Source organism: Arachis ipaensis, chromosome B2 (genome assembly GCF_059453495.1).
Source record: "Arachis ipaensis isolate K30076 ecotype BB chromosome B2, ASM5945349v1, whole genome shotgun sequence".
Taxonomy (NCBI): Eukaryota; Viridiplantae; Streptophyta; class Magnoliopsida; order Fabales; family Fabaceae; genus Arachis; species Arachis ipaensis.
This window is the reverse complement of record NC_142437.1, coordinates 96,824,145-96,845,440: the sequence shown is the minus strand read 5'-3', so window position 1 is coordinate 96,845,440 and position 21,296 is coordinate 96,824,145. Positions and strand designations below refer to the sequence as shown.

General features: G+C 33.3%; 1 pseudogene; it reads right to left on the bottom strand.

The window, feature by feature from the left end:
• The window catches only part of LOC107627467 (large ribosomal subunit protein eL37z-like), a 49,190-nt pseudogene extending 45,527 nt beyond the window's left edge, over window positions 1-3,663 (bottom strand).
• Window positions 3,664-21,296: the final 17,633 nt, after the last annotated feature.

Genomic DNA, 21,296 nt, shown 5'->3' with positions numbered 1-21,296 from the left:
AGCTACTTCTACGAGCTTTTTAATGAGGGACAGAAGACTCTTCCGAGCCTTGGTCGATTATGCACAAGGGAAGAAGATCAAAACTTTAACTACTATCGAAGGATTCGAGACTTCGAGGTAAAAGAGGCTCTAAAGCAGATGAAAAATGGCAGGGCAGTAGGACCTGATAATATCCCGATTGAGGTTTGGAAGGGTCTTGGAGGAAAAGGCATCAACTGGTTAACCAAGCTTTTTAATGAGATTTTAAGGTCAAAGAAGATGCCTGATGAGTGGAGAAAGAGCACCTTGGTACCTATCTACAAGAATAAGGGGGATATACAAAGTTGCGGAAACTATAGAGGGATTAAGCTTATGAGTCATACTATGAAGTTATGGGAAAGGGTGATAGAACGGAGGTTGAGAAAAGAGACACAAGTAACAGAGAACCAATTTGGATTTATGCCAGGCAGATCTACCACTGAAGCGATATACCTATTAAGAAGGATGATGGAGAGGTATCGTAGTAATAAAAGGGATCTACACATGGTGTTTATTGATTTGGAAAAAGCGTATGATAGGGTACCAAGGGAGGTCTTATGGAAGGTTTTAGAAAAGAGGAGAGTAAGGATCGCATATATTCGGGCAATTAAAGACATGTATGATGGGGCCACAACTAGTGTGAAGACTCAAGGTGGTGTGACAGAGGAATTCCCTATTGGTATAGGATTACACCAGGGATCATCCTTAAGTCCATACCTTTTCACATTAGTCTTGGAAGTACTCACAGAGCACATCCAAGAGCCTGTGCCATGGTGCATGCTTTTTGCCGATGATATCGTCCTTATGGGAGAGTCAAGGGAAGACCTAAATAAGAAGTTGGAGTTATGGAGAGAAGCTCTAGAAGTGTATGGTCTGCGCATAAGCCGTAGCAAGACGGAATATATGGAATGTAAGTTCAGTCTGAGAAGGGAAAACTCCAATATAGAGGTGAAGATTGGAGAAAACATCCTGCAAAAAGTTAAAAGTTTTAAGTATCTTGGGTGCATCATACAGGATAATGGAGAGATTGAACAGGATGTAAATCATAGGATCCAAGCAGGTTGGTCAAAATGGCGGAGCGCATCTGGTTTTATATGCGACAAAAAAGTGCCTTTAAAACTTAAAGGTAAATTCTATCGCACCGCTATAAGACCGGCTATGCTGTATGGCACGGAGTGTTGGGCGGCTAAAGGGGAGCACGAACATAAGTTGAGTGTGGCAGAGATGAAGATGTTGAGATGGATGAGTGGTCATACGCGATTGGATAAAATAAGGAATGAAGATATAAGGGAGAAAGTTGGAGTAGCACCCATTGTGGAAAAGATGGTTGAATCGCGTCTCAGGTGGTTTGGACATGTGGGAAGAAGACCGATAGAACATCCAGTCAGGAGGGTGGATGAGATGGAAGATGGACAAAGGGCGAAAGGCAGAGGAAGACCTAAGAAGACCATCCATGAGGTGGTCAAACGAGATCTACATGTAAACGGCCTTTCTGTAGACATGATACATGACAGAGCACAATGGCGTCGTTTGATTCATGTAGCCGACTCCACTTAGTGGGACAAGGCTTTGTTGTTGTTGTTGTTTTGTAATTAGTTAGCGTAAATCATGAATGACTAAACAAAAGATGATAGAAAAATTTTTTAGTGGTTGAGAAGTCTCTTGCAAAGTGTTACTCATATGTTTGAATTAATGGTATGATTTAAAAAGAGCCATTAGTGGTAGTGGAATATGAAACATTATTTAGGCCATAATAAGTATTTTATTTATAAAAAATAACATATGTATTTTTGTTGAGCATTTTAAATTTCCTACTATTTTATGTATGTAGTTGTTATTCTATTTGTTTTGAATTTCTTCATTAGGATTATATTATAGATAATTTTAAATGATAAGTTGGCATCTGCATATTTTATTTTAATTATTTAAATTAATTTTTATTATAATTTTATATATTATTTATTTATTACCGAATTAAACTGATCCATAAACCAAATAGTCAAATAACTTGACTCGGTTAATTGTCTAGTCGAGATAACTATGATATTAACTTTGATGAGAATTGTTTTAAAAAATTCCTTTTACTTTAATACATGGATATAAATTTCGATCATACTAGGTGTGCACCAAAATTAGTCACTAGTATAAAATATATTTTGAAATATAAAATATATATTAAAAATAAATTAAACAACACATATTTATATATAAATATATGATAACTAATTTTAGTATATATATAATATTTTTGTATAAACTTTCGTAATATATATGTACAATTGAAGGGCAAAATGCATGAATAAATTAAATAAAGACCAAAATGATCTAAAAAAAAGTTACATTTCAATTCTCTTTTATTTTTATGTAATTTATTGGAGGCTTTCACAAATTATACATTTGAATTGCAGAATCCTAGAATTACTATAGCTAAGCATTTGAACATAATCTGTGGGAGGATAGTACAAATCATGTGCGAGTGGAATACGTGGGAGAGAGCCACTAATAATGTTGAAATAGAGTGTAATTTTTTATTTTTTATTTTTTAAGTGAAACTAAAATTAAATAGGAGAAAAAAAAATGAAAAATTAGAATAAACACTAAACAGTATCCAATTTTTTTTTGTTTTTACTAGAGAGGATCTACTCCTTAATACACTGAAGATTCTCACGTAGGCTCCCACAGATCATAAAGAAAGAGTCATACAATGTGTTGAACAATTAATTTGTAATACATGTATTTATATGCAAATTTTTAAAATATCATATACTAAAAAAATTAAAATATAATACGATATGATTGATGGAAATACAGTTGATAAAATACTGTATTTTTATAGTATTCCAAAATTTTGAAATACTATATTTTATTAACAGTGCTCCCATTATCTATACAATATTATATATTGTATTTTAAAAACCGTAGAGTATTATATTTTAAAATTTTTTGTATAAATACAGGTATTAAAAATTAATTCGTTTAACACACTAACGTTTAAGCTATATTTATACTCCTTCAAACAAAATAATTTCTCAGCATTTTACGACTCCCCATTTTAATGTAGCTTTTGACTCCCTCCCATGTATCCTACTTGAACATAATCCATGTTACCTTTTCACTGTTAAAAAAATTCAATAAAAGTTTAAATAAAAACCTGTCTAACATCAGAAGCATCAGAAATAATTTTTCTATAATTTGTACGATTAAATAGGCAAAATCAAAAATACTCCAAACAGTAAATATAATGGCAAAAATCAAATAATCAGACACTAGAATTTTAACGTGGGAAAACTTCCAAAAGAGGGACAAAAAACCCACGAGACCTAGTCCAGTAAAATCTTCCACTATCAGAATAATGGATACACAATCAGTCTTCCTAGTAGCACTAGGGCATCTCAACAATCAACAAGATACATCATCAAAACTGATGGAATCAACATAAATCATCCACAAAGTGGGTATCTCAAATCAGACAAAAAGAGAAGGCAATACAACTAGCAAGTTATATCCTAATGTTCATCTCTACACCAGGAATAACATACTAAAATTTCATAAAAAATGGAGCAAGTTTACCTGTTCAATCGAATCAAAAATGGCTTGCCCTTTTCCCCCAATTTTCTTCTCCTCTTCGACGTCGAAAACACTCATCACTCTCTCTTTTTGTTTTGTTTCAAAAGTGAGGGCTTTTTCAAAATCTCTCTCTCCCTCCTTACCGTGGCTTAGCCACTTTCTTTTATTTTATTTTATTTTTTTGTTTTAACTTGTGGGTCCCACTTAATTGGGGACCCACCAACAAATCTCTCCCTCACCAACTTAAGTGGGGATAGGCTGCTCCACCAACCTCGCCTTCTCTTTGCAGGAATCAAACTTTACTGCAGGTAAACTCTTAGTCATCATGTCTGAACCATTATCATCAGTATGGATCTTCTCAAGTGCATATGACTTCATCTCAAGAGCTTGATATATCCAATGATACCTCACCTCTATGTGCTTCAATCTGGAATGAAACGTCGGATTCTTGCTGAGATGGATAGCACTCTGACTGTCACAAAATAACACAAACTTCTCTTGATTGATACCTAACTCTTGTAGAAATTTCTTCATCCACAAGAGTTCCTTAGAAGCTTCAACAACAGCAATGTATTCTGCCTCTATAGTAGACAAAGCAGCACACTTTTGAAGGCGAGATTGCCACGACACATCTCCCCCTGCAAAAGTCATCATATAACTAGAATTAGACTTTCTTGAATCAAGATCCCCAGCCATATCCGCATCTGTGTAACCATCCAACACAGGTTGGCCACTCCCAAAGCATAAACAAACTCTGGAAGTACCATTAAGGTATCTGAGAATCCACTTCACTACTTGCCAGTGTTCCTTGCCAGGATTAGAGAGAAACCGACTAACAACTCCAACAGCATGAGCAATATCCGGCCTGGTGCAAACCGTAGCATACATCAGACTGCCAACTACAGATGCATATGGAATCTTCTTCATTTCTACTTTCTCTTTCTCACTTGTAGGACATTGTCGCAAACTCAGCTTGAAATGACTAGCAAGTGGAGTACTAGTAGGTTTGGAATTACTCATGCTAAACCTCTCTAAAACTTTCTCAATGTACTTCTGCTGCGACAACCACAGTTTTCCATTCTTCCTGTCACGAGTGATACTCATGCCAAGGATTTTCTTTGCAGGACCCAAATCCTTCATAATAAAGGATCTATTTAAGTCTTTCTTAATATTTTCAATCTTCTTAGTGTCATGATCAACAATCAACATGTCATCAACATAAAGCAAGTGAATTATAAAATCACCATCAGAGAATTTCTTAACATATACACAATGATCAGAAGAAGTCTTACTATACCCATGACCTTCCATAAAGGAATCAAACTTTGTGTACCACTGCCTTGGCGCTTGCTTCAGCCCATATAAGCTCTTCTTCAACTTGCATACAAGGTGCTCATTTCCTTTAACCTCGAAACCCTCTTGTTGCTCCATATAAATTTCTTTATCTATGTCACTGTGAAAGAATGCAGTCTTCACATCAAGCTGCTCAACCTCTAAATTCAAGCTAGCTGCCAATATAAGCACAACTCGAATAGAGGACATCTTCACAACTAGAGACAAAATCTCCTCAAAATCAATACCTTTCTTTTGCTCAAAGCCTTTCACAACCAATCGAGCTTTGTACCATGGCCGTGAGACATTTTCATTCGCTTTCAATTTGAACACCCATTTATTCTTGAATGCTCTCTTACCCTTCGGCAACTTCACCAATTCAAACATATGATTCTCATGCAAGGATTTTATTTCTTCTTGTATGGCCTTCAACCAATCTTCCTTATACTCATCAGACATAGCTTCCTGATAACTCTCTGGCTCCTCAGTCTCAATTTCATCACATACTCATGAGGAGAGTATTTTTGAGAAGGATGACGCTCTCTAGTAGATCTTCTCAATTCAGACTCAACTGGTGGTTCAGGTGAAATTTCAACATCTGGTGAAATTTCTGCATTTGGCACCTCAGGTTGAGGTGTTAGTTTATCATGCAAATCATCACCAACATTATCAACTTGTACATCTCCCCATCAACAGGAGGTTTAGTGGAAGGACCAGGTTCATCATCAGTAGAACGTCTAACAGTTATTGGCTTATCTGTCTTCTCAAGATCTTCAATAGTTTGGTCTTCAAAAAAAATCACATCTCGGCTTTTAATTATTTTCTTACTCACCGGATCCCATAATCTGTAACCAAAGTCTTCGTGACCATAACCCATGAAGATACACTGCTTTGACTTTTCATCAAGTTTGGACCTTTCATCTCTTGGAATGTGAACAAAAGCCCTACAACCGAACACTCGCAAGTGACTATAGGAGACATCTTTCCCTCTCCAAACTTTCTCTGGAACATCACTATTTAGTGGAATTGAAGAAGAAAGGTTGATCAGATCTATTGCAGTCCTCATCGCTTCACCCCAAAAGGATTTAGGCAACTTTGCATGAGAGAGTATACACCTGACTCTATCATTGATAGTGTGATTCATTCTCTCTGCAACTCCATTATGTTGAGGAGTCTTAGAAAACGTCTTCTCAAGCTTGATCCCATGTCCTTTACAATACTCTTCAAACGGATCCCTGTATTCACCACCATTATCTGCTCAAACACATTTTAGTTTCCTTCCAGTTTCTCTTTCAACACTTGCATGAAAATGTTTGAAGATACCGAACACCTGGTCTTTAGATTTCAAAATAAAAGCCCATACTTTTCGAGAATAATCATCAATAAAATTAACAAAATATGATGCACCGCCTAATGTCTTAGCATCCATAGTGCAAACATTAGTGTGAACTAAATTTAGAAATGTGATCTCCTATGAGGTCCAGAACTATGAAATGATACTCTAGCATGCTTACCAACAAAATAATGAGTACACGTATTTAAAGTTGTACCTTTCACTGGAAGTGAGTGCTTCTTGGCTAAGAAGCTTAGCCCTTTCTCGCTCAAGTGACCAAGACGTATATGCCACAAATCAGAAGAGGAATCATCAGCTGCATTCATCTCTTCTTTGCACAACTTTGCTTGCAACCGGTAGAGAGTAGTGATACTGTTGTCTTCTTTAGTGACAATAAGAGCCCCTTTGGTAATTTTGCATTTTCCACTACCAAAGGAAGTGCAATACCCCTCTTGATCCAATGCCTTCACTGAAATGAGATTAAACCGCATATCTGGCGCATGCCTAACATTCTTCAACTGTAACTTGCATCCCATGTTGGTTTCAAGCCACATATCACCCATACCAATAATATCACACACTCCTTTATTTTCCAACTTGATCTTACCAAAATTTCCAGTAGTATAGGAAGTGAAAAATTCACGCCTCAAAGTGATATGACATGAGGCACCAGAGTCCATAATCCAAGTGGAATCATCACAGACAAGATTTACATAATTTTCATCATATGTGATAAGAACATCTTCATAAACAATAGCAGCAGTTTCTTTATCACTATCTTTACCTTTGTCTTCGTTTCTTCCCCTTGATTGTTCTCTTTTCAAGAACCTACAATATCTCTTGATATGCTCCGACTTGCCACAATGGTGACAAGTGAACTCCTTTCTTAGCTTGTACTTTCCTCTTGACTTGCTTCGACTTTCTGACTTGTCAGAACTGTGAGGTTTTCTACTTTGACTTCTCCCCCGTGACTCTGAAACAAGTGCTTCTGACTGGGAGGAGGCATTAATCAAACCTAACTCTCTTCTTCTGGCTTCTTCATTCAACATGCTCTTTTTAACCATTGCTAACGTCCACTTTTCTTTTGGAGCTGAGTTACTCAGTGTCACAACCAGAACTTTCCAACTATCAGGCAAAGAGCTCAACAACAACAAGGCTTGAAACTCATCATTCAAAGTGATTTCATTATTTGTCAGTTGGTTCACCGTCTCTTGAAAAGTGCTCAAGTGCTCCGACATTGATTTACCTTCAATATACTTTATATTGACAAGCTTCCTAATCAAGAATGCCTTGTTTTGCACATTCTTCCTCTCATATAACTCCTTTAATTTCTTCCACATCTTCTAGGCATTCGTTTCGGTGTCAACATATGGATACACGCTAAGATCAAGCCATTGCCTAATCAAAGCAACTACCTTCCGATTCAACTTCTTCCATTCAGCATCGGATTTGGTACCTTTGGATTTATCCCCCTCCACAGGATCATACAAGTCCTTGCTATACAACATATCTTCCATGAGAGTCTTCCAAATTGAATAATTTTGGGAATTCAATTTGACCATATTTGGTCCATGAGTATTTTCCTCCATTTAATCAGTACAGAGATAAACAACCAAAGCTCTAGATATCACTTTGTTAGAAAAACTCAACAAAGGTTCAAACAAGAACCTGTCTAACAGCGGAAGCACCAAAAATAATTTTTTCACAACCCGTGCAATTAAATAAGCAAAACCAAAGATACTCCAAGCAGCAAATATAATGGCAAAAATTAAATAATCAGACACTAGAATTTTAACGTGGGAAAACTCCCAAAAGAGGGACAAAAAATCTACGGGACCTAGTCCAGTAAAATCTTCCACTATCAGAATAATGGGTACACAATCAGTCTTCCTAGTAGCACTAGGGCATCTCAACAATCAACAAGATACATCATCAAAACTGATGGAATCAACATAAACCCTCTACAAAGTGGGTATCTCAAATCAGACAAAAAGAGAAGGCAATACAACTAGCAAATTATATCCTAATGTTCATCTCTACACCAGAAATAACATACTAAAATTTCATAAGAAATGGAGCAAATTTACTGGTTCAATCGGATCAAAAATGGCTTGCCCTTTTTTCCCAATTTTCTTCTCCTCTTCGACGCCGAAAACATTCCCCACTCTCTCTGTTTTGTTTTGTTTCAAAAGTGAGGGCTTTTACAAAATCTCTCTCTCCCTCCTTACTGTTGATTAGCCATTTTCTTTTATTTTTTTGTTTTAACTTGTGGGCCCCACTTAGTTGGAGACCCACCAACACCCACGAATTATATTCAAATTCTTAGCTTTCATAATCTATTCTGGAATTTCGTAAATTACGTTTAAATGTATAATTTGTGAAATCTCCATAAATTATGTTTAAATGTATAATTTGTGAAAATTTTCGTAATTGTGAAAATCTCCAATCTATTCTATTGTATAAAAATAAGGTTTTTGCACTTAATGATGAAGCTAACATGGCATGCTTCTAAGAGTGTTTCTTAATTTTTTTTTAACTCATTAAATATAATTCTTTACGATGGCTTAATTATATCAACTAATTGATTTGATTAGATATTTAAGTATCACACAATTTAATATTATGTATATCAATTAATTGAATATAATTGTTAGGGTATAATTAGGATCAATTAGATTAATTTGCATTATTCAACATATCTGAATATTTATTATAGGATATTACGTCTTTATTATTTTGATTCTCTTATCACCTATAAATACCCTTCTATATTGTATCATTCTGCACAACTTGAACACTCACAAACATTTTTTCTATTGCTCCCTCTCCCCATTCTAACATGATATCAGAGTCATGGTATCCTCCTTGAGGATGATAAGTTGATTTTCTTTTGGTGAAATCACCATACTTTTCATAATTTTCTTCCGTGCCATTTTTTTCTTTTCTTTTTGACAATGCTTTGATGCTTTTCTGACCTCACCAATTAGTTCATCCACTACTTACTTATTCTCATGGAGAAACCATATGTTTTTCGTCAACTTCTGATAGTTTATCATCTATTTGCACTTTGTCACTTTTCAACAGTTTTTCGACAATTTGCCATCTTTTTAACAGTTTTTTGGCAGTTGGCCACTCTGTCGGCAGTTCCGTCTGTGTTTTCTTCCGGCAGTTCCATCTACACTTTCTTCTGGCATTTCCGTCTACGCTTTCTTCCGACAGTTCTGTCTGCGCTTTCTTCTGACAGTTCTGTCTGCGCTTTTTTCAGACAGTTCCATCTGCACCCGTTCTATCAGTTTATGCATTTTTTTTATTTAGTTGTTTCAAATAAGTTTCAAACTTAAATTGCCACTTGAGTTTGAGGAGGGATGTTAGAGTATAATTAGGATCAATTAGATCAATTAGCATTATTTAACATATCTGAATATTTATTATAGGATATTACGTTTTTATTATTTCGATTCTTTTAGTACCTATAAATCTCATTTTATATTGTATCATTCTACACAACTTGAATACACACAAACCTTTTTTCTACTACTGTCTCTCTTACCCTTTCTAATAATAATAAATACAATTTAATTTGGTTAGATGTTAATTGTTTTATAGTCTTCTATATATATAAACATGACAGAATAAAATTGTAAAAATAATCTCTTTATCACTTTGGATATTTTAACTCTTTTTTTCTCTTTACATGTAATTTTGTTTTGTATTAACTTTGTTTATTTAATGATGAAATATACTCATGTTAATTCTACCATATAATAGTTTATTTTTCTCCTATGTATTTTGATTTGTATAGTTACTATTGATCTTACTGTTTTCATTTTTTTGAATTGTTCTTTATTTTTTATGACTTGATAATTTAAATAAAAAAGCGAAAAAAGAAAAAAAAAATGATGGCCAAAGGCGGAGGCTAGAAACCTAAAGCAGCAACATCATTCCTCAGCATTATTATTATTAATACGAACTTTATTACTTCTTTTCTAACATTCTTTAATATGAGCTTTATTTCTTTTTTTTATTATTATTAATGCTTTTATTATTTTCTTCTCTAATTATAAATCTCTTTATAATAATTCTTTGATAGAATATTTTTTTGGTCTAATAGATTTTTTCTCCTATTTTTTGTCAAAAATAATTTATATTAGAAAAAAAAGAAGATACAAATTAAATTTTACAATTCAAATTTAAATAAGATGTGCAAAGGGTAACTATTGAATTTATTTGGTAGATTTAAACTCTTTGTATTATCGTCATTGAAAATTTTAAATACTATTATAAAATTCTAGATATTTTGTATTTATTATTCTTAAATTATACATTATACCGTGTATTTGAAGAGTTTCATCTTTTTTGAAATAAGTGTGACATTATATACTTTTTTGGATACAAAAAAAAAATAAAGTTGAAGAAAATAACAAAATTGATTATATAATAAGATACAAATTTTTAGAATTTTTAGCACAATTGACAAATTTTTAGTTTCAAAATAAATTTTTACTCTATTTTTTATCTTTTATTCATTTTTTTATAAGTTTTTCTTGATTTTCTTAATTAATTATGATTGTAATAATTAATCACAAATTTATGTTTTGTAAAAAAAATTTATCAATCATAAAATTTAGAAAATGTTGATTAATCACAAAATAAAAAAATATGAATTATGCTTTAATTATGTTGTAAAATACAAATTGGGGCTATTTAAAATTAGTTTTTATCATTAATATTAACTTAAATTATAATAAGATAAAAAGTAAAAATTGTATATAATAATTTAATTTAATTATTTATACTACTAAATTTATTCTTTATTATATCCCATTTATTTTTATTCATTGGTAATTTTTAATTCTCTATTTTAAATAAAAATTTGAATGGATTGAATTATTTTTTTAAAATTAGTAATATAATTATTGTGACATTTGCTTTGCTCAGTAATATTTTTTAATTTATTTAATCTGATTAATCATTTCTTTCTTATTTTATGCTAATTTAACTAATTAAAGTTAATAAATTTCAGTTATTTTAATTCTTGCAATTTTTTATTCTAATAATGTATTTCAATTAATGCATTAATACAATTTTAATATTTATATGCCATTAATAATAATAATAATAATAATAATAATAATAATAATAATAATAATAATAATAATAATAATAATAATAATCTCATTTTAGACATATTTATATTTAATTTATTTGATTACTTAATTGAAATTAATTATATTAAAAGATTAGATTAAGATTATGGTAGACTAATTATATTGTTATTAATTAATTATATTAAAAGATTAAAATTATAATAGATTTTATTACTCTTTATTTTGATATTAATTTAGATATTTAATTTTTTTATTATTATTTTTATTCTCTTATTCTATGTGTTTATTTTCATAAATCTTGCTAAATAAAATAAAATACTGTATATCTTCTTTTTATTCATCTTTTATATACACATAAAATTTATTAAATTATTTCTCTTCCGTCTAATAATTTTGTTTCTCTTCTATTTATATTCTTTCCTTTAATATTTTATTAGTTCTTATTTTTCTAAATTTTACTTTAATTTATGTATTTGTTCTTATTATACCTAATATTTTTTATTTATGTGTAATATACATTCTTATATATGTTATAGAAATATGATTTGATTCTATTAACTTGCCAAATTTTTTTGAAAAATCTAAAGCTAAAGCACAAAAATATATTTATAGATATTTTACTTTTTTAACTAAAAAATGTAATTTTTTTTGTCATATTTGTTGAAATCCTAAGTTAAATATGAATATTATTTTTGAAATAGAATAATATATTTTAAACTTTTTGTATCTAAAAATAATATTCTATCAATGTTAGAATTATTTAGATAAATAAGTAATAGTAAATATAGAATTATTTAGGATGGATAGAAACTAAGTCCATCTTTTTATTGAAAATATGAATTTAAAAATATTATATTCAATTCTCAATAGTCAACTTCTCGTTGAACCATTGTATGTTCAAAAGAATTTTGAAAAAATAAAATAATTTTAGGTATATAATTTTTTGTAAAAATTTAATTAATTCAAGATATTTATTGTCGTTGATTAAAAAAGCAAATTGAAATGATAATTTAATATTTTTATACTCTTAAAATATTATTTATTTATTTTTCTAGCATTCTTTATCATCCCATGATCATATTAATATAATTTAATTCAATAAAATTATTTATAATCATTTGATTGAATAAAAATTCTGTTTTATCTGAAAATTTTAGAATTTCTCAACCTTGTCCATGTTAAATCATTAAACAATATAACTGAGAGTGTAGAAGCATCCCTTCATTCGAGAGCATGATTGAGATCAGAGAGTTTGGCTCTTATGGTTCTTTGATCTTCGTCAACTAAAATATTTTGTATCCCTGATAGGGCTGAATCACAACTCTGCTGTGAGAAAAGAGCTACGGAGACGAGTTTGATGTGTTAGAGACTAAAATTCTGAAGTCGTTATTTTGAGTGTGACACTCATTAAATCCTAAAACTCAAATAAAATAGTATCTATGGTTTTAATCTCATTTATCCAAATCAAAAGTAATAATGACTTATTTAATTCAACATTTATGATAATAAATGAGATCACTGTTATATAAGTCATTTAATGTGAAATTACTTAATTTGTAATTATAATTAATATATGTATTGCCTATAAATATATTAAGAAATAATAATTTTCTAACAATCTTCTACTTGGGCTATACGCATATATTTTCCTGAGATAATCACATCTTATAAATGGTATGCGCACATCTGAATGTTATTTCCCTAATTACTTTAATAATCTGGTCTGTCTCATATATTAGTTATGAAATTACCGCAACTTTTATCACATTAGTGTCGCAATGAAACCACGATGATCGTCATACTAAAATACTCAACCACATAGATCAAATTTGGATGAGAAAATTCAGAAATTACATACAAAAATGATCTCATGCATGCCTATTTCCAACTGGTCCAACTTGAATAAAAAATTTATTTTATTTGGTGACATACTCAGATGAAACTATAACAGCAATGTCCGGGCTCATAGCGATGGCGACTAAGTGATGAATCTGTGAAAGAAGAAGAGAAAAACTTAACAGACTCACAATGAGAGAGAGAGAGAGAGAGAGAGAGAGAGAGAGAGAGAGAATAATTTACATAGAGAAAAGGGATTCGACAGGAGAAAGGTGGTGATGGACTCAACAACGACGGTAACGGGATAAACAGCAATGGCGACATGAGCTGTGAAGGAAGATGAGAGCTGTGAAGGGGTAGGAGGCGATGGGCTTACCAACAACGATGACAGGAGCTATAAGGTTTTTTGTGAAGAAGTCGAAAAGAAGAAGACTCTGGGTGAGGATGACTGGGTTTCTCTTACATGGCTATAGAGTATGGAGTGATGTTGTGAATCACTAAATCTGTGATGTGAGACAAATTCTAATTCCTAAAAAGTGTTTATATGTATATATCCGGGGTAGGTATACCATAAACCTGACCATGTCCTGTCCTAAGCAAAATTTGCCTCGACTCAAGTCAAGTTATTATCCTCCCTAACCGGGTATAGGCGGGTGGGTATCGCGTATTCGAATACTCCTGCCAAGTTTAACCACATATTGATGCTCCATTTATTAAGGGTTTACTGCTAGTCAATGAATTGCTACACACAAGGCGAGATTCTAATTTCTAATAGTTATTTAAGCGTACGAGTGAAATGATCACTCAACAAATTCAAATTGATTAAGACAAATACTAATTATTTTTAATATTTTAATATTAAAAATTCTCAGAGTTTAATTTTAATTCTCAGAATAATTTTTTATATATTAAGTTTAATTACTTTATTGATTATTTATAATTTTATCAAATTTGTAATTAAGTTTATATATATAGTTTTAGTTTTATTCCTACATTGTTTTTAGTTTTGCAATTAAATCTTTAACAGAAAATATTAGAATTAACAAAATATTTTTTTCGTAAATTAAAAGTACATATAATTAAAAATCTAACTTAATCTTTAATTATATATTTTTTTAAAAAAATATTTTGTTAATTTTAATATTTTTAATATAAAAAAAATTTAATTATAAAATTAAAAGTAATATAAAAATTTATTTAAAAATATAAAAATTTAATTATATATTTAATAAAATTATAAAAACTAATAAAATAATTAAACCTAAATATTACTGACGACGTACGGCTATATTAGGGATCAATGACAATTTGAAATTGATCGCAATAGTACCCATATTGGAGTGTAATTGCAATTAGAGTAAAAGAGGGATTAAGATCTACTAAAATAAAAAAAAATTGGTAAAATTATAAGGTGAAAAATTAATTATTTTTAAATAAAGATGGTAGAATACATATTTTGTAGAATTTATAAAATTAATAGTAATTTATCTTTTATTTTATTATTTTATCAATTTTGTAAATCGGAATTTTATTAAGAATTTGTTACTAACCACTAAATTAACTTCAACTTGATTAAAAAGTCATTTTTTTAGTGACTTAAATAAACTAAAAAAATAAATAAGAAAAACAAAGGAACTGCTTAAATAGAGGGACAGTCCCGTTTAAAACTATTCTTAAATTCCTCCCAAAGAGAAGGAAGCTCCACATGATGAAGTTGTAAACTCATTGCCATCTTTGTCATGGTGTCTGCTACCGTGTTTGCATCTCTCATAATCAAATATAAGTCCACACGCCAATTCCAATGCATGATATTCCTTATTTTGAACACCAACGGATCAATAAACCCAGAACCATCTTGGTGATTAGTAACAAGATTAAACACTTCACACAATCCATCTTACAAATAACATCTCGTTGACCCACATCCCAAGCTAAGAGATATCCTCTCCAAATAGCAAACAATTCCCCCTGAAGAATATTATTACTCTCTACTAAGACAATGGGCAGAGAAAGAAAGATTAAAAAACTGTGTATTGTGAATTTTTGTTGTGTATATCATTCTTCAGAATCATAGATATATATACAAAGAGAATTCTGTACACCTCACCATAATCCTAACAAACTTGTAAATATCACCAAAGATTCTTATTCTAACGGAATAATTTTGTATGATGAGTCACTACTTCTAGAAGAAAGAGAGGTGGGGAGATATAAAGATGATTTAATCTGGTTGGGCCTGATTTTGCTTCCATTGGGCCAATGAGGATGACTGGTCCAATATGCCCCCCGCAAGCTGGAGGATGGTATATGTCAAGAATCCCCAGCTTGGACAAATTAATGTGAAAAAGTTGAGTAGAGAGAGGCTTTGTGAAGATGTCTGCAAGTTGACCGGAAGAAGGAACAGGAAGTAACTTCATTACCCCAGCTTGAGCCTTTTGATGAACCAAATGACAATCTACTTCCAAGTGTTTAGTGTGCTCATGAAAAACTGGATTCGCCGCAATATGTAAAGCACTTTGATTGACACAAAACAAAAGAGGAGGACGAGCACAAGGAACATTAAGGAACTTCAGCAAATTGAGAATCCATAAGAGCTCGCAAGTGGTACTAGCAAGAGCACGATATTCAGCCTCGGTAGAAGAACGGGCTACAGTGGTTTATTTTTTAGCCTTCCATGATACTAAAGAATCTCCCAAGAAGAAATAATAGCCAGTTAAAGATCTACGTGTATCCGGGCAACCGGCCCAATCTGAATCACTAAAACCACAAATTTGGAGATTAGAACTCCGAGGAAAGAAAAGCCCCCTGTCAGGACTAGTCTTAAGATACCGAAGGACACGGACAGCTGCTTTGTAATGAGCTTGAGTTGGTGTAGCTAAAAATTGACTAAGCTGCTGAGTTGCATAAGTAATATCTGGGCGAGTAGTGGTTAAATAAATCAAGCAACCAACTAAGCGACGATAAACAAAGGGATCTGGAAGAAGAGGACTATCATCTTGAAAAAGTTTAGTTGCACTATCCATGGGAACACTAATGGGCTTAGCTCCCAAAAGACCAGAATCAATCAAAAGATCTAAGCAGTATTTATGCTGTGAAAGTGCAATCCCTTTACTAGAGTGAGCCACCTCAATACCCAAAAAATATTTTAAAGTCTCGAGATCTTTAATCCTAAAATGAGAGTCTAAGGTCCGCTTAATGGCTGTAATCTCAGCAATAGAATTTCCAGTAACCACAATATCATCAACATATATTAACAAGATACATACTTCTCTGCCCACAATCTTAATAAATAGACTATAATCAAAAACAGTCTGTTGATATCCACAAGAAAGAAGAAGAATGGAGAATTTTTCATACCACATTCGACTAGACTGGCACAACCCATACAAGGATTTGTGGAGATGGCAACATGATTTGAAAGACTAGAAGAAAGGCCCGGTGGCAGCTCCATGTGTACCGATTCAAATAAATCGCCATGGAGGAAGCCATTATTGACGTCTAGCTGCTGAATTGGCCATTGTTTAATTGAAGCTAAAGCCAAAACTATGCGGACAGTGGCTGGTTTGACAACTGGTGAAAATGTCTCCAAAAAATCAACCCCCTCAGTCTGTGTGAAACCTTTGGCCACCAAACGTGCTTTGTATCTTTCAATTGAGCCATCTAGACGACGTTTGATTTTATACACCCATCGACAACCTATGGGTTTCACCTTTGGGGGACACTCAACAAGAGACCAAGTTTTGTTTAATTCCAACGCAGCAAGCTCTTCTTTCATGGTAAGGCGCCAATGAAGAACCTGATTAGCCTCCCGGAAGGTTTTTGGTTCATGTTCAGAATGCAGTGATGAAATGTAAGTTCTGTGAGCAAAAGATAGTGAAGAAATTAAAAAAAAACAGAAGAGAGTGGATACCGACAACTTGAGGATGTAGAGGGTTGAGAAGTAAGAGAAGAATTGCAAACATAATCTGACAAGTGAATCGGAGGCCGAGGAAGGCGCTGGCTACGGTGAGGTGGTGGATTAGGCGAGGGTGTGATTATAGGTGATGAGGGGATAGAAGATATGGGTTGGGGATAAGGAGATGAAGAAGACTGAGGATCATGCATGGGAGAAGAAGAAACTTGAAGATCATTTGTAGGAGATGAGGGTTGGGGGTCGTCACGGAAGGTGTGTTTTCAGGGAAGGATGATTGGATGCCATGGGAAGGTGAGGTAAGGTCACGAAAGGGAAAAGGGGAAAAAAAGTTGGTAACGGGTCATTAGGTGAAGTGGAGGAGGCAGTACTGGGAATGAGTGGGTCAAGAGGCATTGGGTTTGAGTTAATGGGTAATGAAGGTTGATTATTGTGTGATGGATCAGAAGAAAGAATGGGCTTAGAAAGTGTGTGAGGACTAATGGATTCTGTGGATGATGAGCTATTTTTGACAAAAGGAAAAATAAATTCATAAAAAACTACATTTTTGGACACTAAAAATTTTTTCTCATTTAAAACATAAACAATATATCCTTTAAAACTATGTTGATAACCGAGAAAAATTGCTTTGTGTGCTCTAGGATCAAATTTAGAATGATTATTTGTCAAAGTAGAAACATAACACAAGAAACCAAAAACTCTAAAGTCATTGAAGTTAGGTGATTTATTAAACAAAACCTCAAAGGGAGTTTTGAATTTAAGAATTGATGATGGCACTCTATTTATCAAATAAACCGCATGGTTAATGGCATAAGACCAAAAATTAAGAGGAATATTTGATTGAAATAGAAGAGCACGAGCAACATTTAAAATATGTTGATGTTTTTGTTCAACTCTCTTGTTTTGTTGAGGTGTTTCAACACAACTTCTTTGATGTATAATACCTTTTGAGGAATAAAAATCATGCAAAAGAAATTCAGGACCATTATTAGAATGAATAATTTTAACCTTGGAATTAAATTGAGTATCCACCAAATTAACAAAATTTTTAACGTGTTGATGTATTTCACTTTTCGATTTTAACAGAATAACCCAAGTAAAATGACTAAAATCATCAACAATTATCAAAAAATATTTGTGATGGTGAACAGAATTTTTACGAAAAGGTCCCTAAATATCCAAATGTAACAATTCAAAACTTTGACTTGCTCTATTTGAACTAAGTGAAAAAGAGAGTTTTCTTTGCTTAGAAAGATGACATACATCACAAGCAATATCATGATGTAAAGAAATAAAATGATATTGTTTATGTAAAATATTAAGACGTTGTCCAGAAAGGTGTCCTAATCGGTAATGCCATAAGTTGGAAGAGGTAAGATGGTTAGAATGTGTGGAGTTTATTGAGTGTGATGGAGAGAAAACTTTATTGTTGGAACCAAACACTTTTTCTAGGACATACAATCCTTCTCTTAATCTACCCAAACCAATCATCTTCAAGTTGTTCGATTCCTGAAAAATACAAAAGAGTTGGGAAAAAGTGAGTTCACAAGACAGCATAGAAGTGAGTTTAGAAATAGAAATTAAATTGAAGTGAAATTGGGACAAATAAAGAATATCATAAAGGATTAAAGATGATGAAAATTTAATAATTCCTTTATAACGTGCAACAACTTGAGAACCATTTGGCATATAAACAATAATTGGCTTAATTTCTGAATATGAAATAAAATGTGACAAATTAGAAACAATATGATCAGTAGCACCCGAATCAATTATCCAAGCACCAGAAAAATATGATTGAGATGCAGCATTATTTAAAATAGAAAAAGTATACGATGAACAAAAGCAATGAGTACCCAAACTTGGGCTAGGAAGAAGCCCAGTTTGAGATGAAATAGAAACTTTTTCATCCCTGTTTTCTGAACAATGAACCTCAGCCCGTTTCAAAAAGGCCAACAAGGTGCTGTGCTGGGCAGGAGTTAAGCCCAAAACCGGTTATGAAGAAGCCCTTGAAGCTGCCCTATCTTGCTGCACCAGGGCATGAGAGGCAGAACTTGGAGAATGTGTAACGGCGCAATTAGAAGCTGAGACAAGGGTCCGGTCGTTGAACCGTGGCTGCCCCGGGTGGCGACGGTGGCCGGGTGGGTACCCGTGTTTGCTATAACAAACTTCCACGGTGTGACCCGCCCTTTCACAGTAGGTGCAAATCTTGGAGGAGGAAGAGGAGCCGCGCCCTGTTCCAGAACTAAAAGAGCGACCTCGCCCAGAAGAAGAATGGCGATTTTCTGCGGCGGCGGCGAGGATCCTTGGCTCTTCCAGAACGCCAAATGAAGCCTGGAGTTGCCGCTCATGTTGAATTACCATGGCAAAAACTTTGGTGACAGGAGGTATCGGATCTAAGAGGAGCAATTGAGAGCGAACAACAGAAAAATGCTCATCAAATCCCTTCAAAAAGCGAATGACAAAATCTTGAGTGCGGTGGTTCTTGGCTGGACAAGAACAAGAAGGAAGAGGTCTGGAATTTTCAAGCTCTTCCCACAAAATCTTTAAAGAAGTGTAGAATCAGTTACAGATTGTGTTCCTTGTTTTAGGGCATATACCTCCTCCTGAAGTTCAGCAATGCGCAGCAAGTCTGTCTGAGAGAAACACTCACGGAGATCATCCCAGACAGTAGAAGCAGTAGAGAGATAAATCACACTATTGGTGATAGATGGAGAAAGGGAATGGTAAATCCATGAGAGCACTAAGTTGTTGCAACGCTCCCATAGTGAAAACTGAGGATCATCAGAGGATGGAGAAGGTAAGCTTCCAGTAAGAAACCCAGATTTATTTTTGGATATGACAGCCATAGAAAAGACTCTGCTCCAGGAATGATAAATGTTTCCTGTGAGCATTGGAGATACAAGAACAGATGTAGGATTTTCACTAGGATGTATATAATATGGACTAGAAAAATCTTGAGAAAGACTCTGTATGGGTGTAGCCATTGAAATTGAGGATGATGAAGAAGACTGATTATTTGGGTTGGTGGTTTTCACCATTGTTGGATATCAACAGAGCTCTAAAAGCTCTGATACCATACTAAGACAATGGGCAGAGAAAGAAAGATTAATAAACTGTGTATTATGAATTTTTGTTGTGTATATCATTCTTCAGAATCATATATATATATATATATATATATAAAGAGAATTCTGTACACCTCACCATAATCCTAACAAACTTGTAAATATCACAAAAGATTCTTATTCTAACGGAATGATTTTGTGATGGTTTCAGTGGCTAAGAGAAGGGGGGGTTGAATCTTAGCCCCTTTTTTATATTGCTGACACTTGCTGAACTCAGAGGAGACTTTTCTATTTTGGCTCGTCTCTGGACACGAGACTTTTTGTTTTGTCTCGTCACTTGCCACGAGACTTTTTGTTTTGTCTCGTCACTTGGCACGAGACATTTTAGTTTTTGCTCCTGTGCAGTAGAAAATAGAAATGTAGTAGGAGAGAAGAAAGATTACACCCAGATATATCCTGGTTCAGCTGCTAAGTGCAGTGCAGCCTACATCCAGTCTCCATCACAACAATGATGGAATTTCACTATAATCAATCTGATTACAACTTGTAAAGTGCTAACCCAACTTACAAGGGGATTCCCACAGAATCATGAAACACAACATAGATGAACAAAGGAACTCTAAGACATCTATGGCTTTTTCTTTTAATTTTGCACTCTCTGCCTTTTTTTGCTCTATGGCTTTTTCATACAAACCTCACTGTTTGCCTTTTTTCCATGAGACTCAAGACATGACAAAATTAAACAGAAAAATACAAAACTGAATACATTGAAGGAGAAGAGAAAACTGTTAGCTCAGGTAGCTCTGAGAATACTGTGCCTTGCACTCTCAAATTTTCTCCTTGCTTCAAACAGTGGCTGTCCACCCTTATTATAGAAGAGGGGAGCCTCCACTTATTGAAGCCAAAACCGAACCAACTTCTTCCTCCTTCAACAAACAGAAACCGGTTCGGCCACATAGAGAGAGAAGAGATAACCATGCAAAACCCAACATGCAATTACCTCTGGACCTTTCTTGATCATCACCCTTCATCAATCCGAGCTCTCCATTCTTGGCTTGCTCTCCAAGATGGATTTCTGGCCCTTGATGCTTCATGATGATAATGACTTCATCTGCTTCAATCTC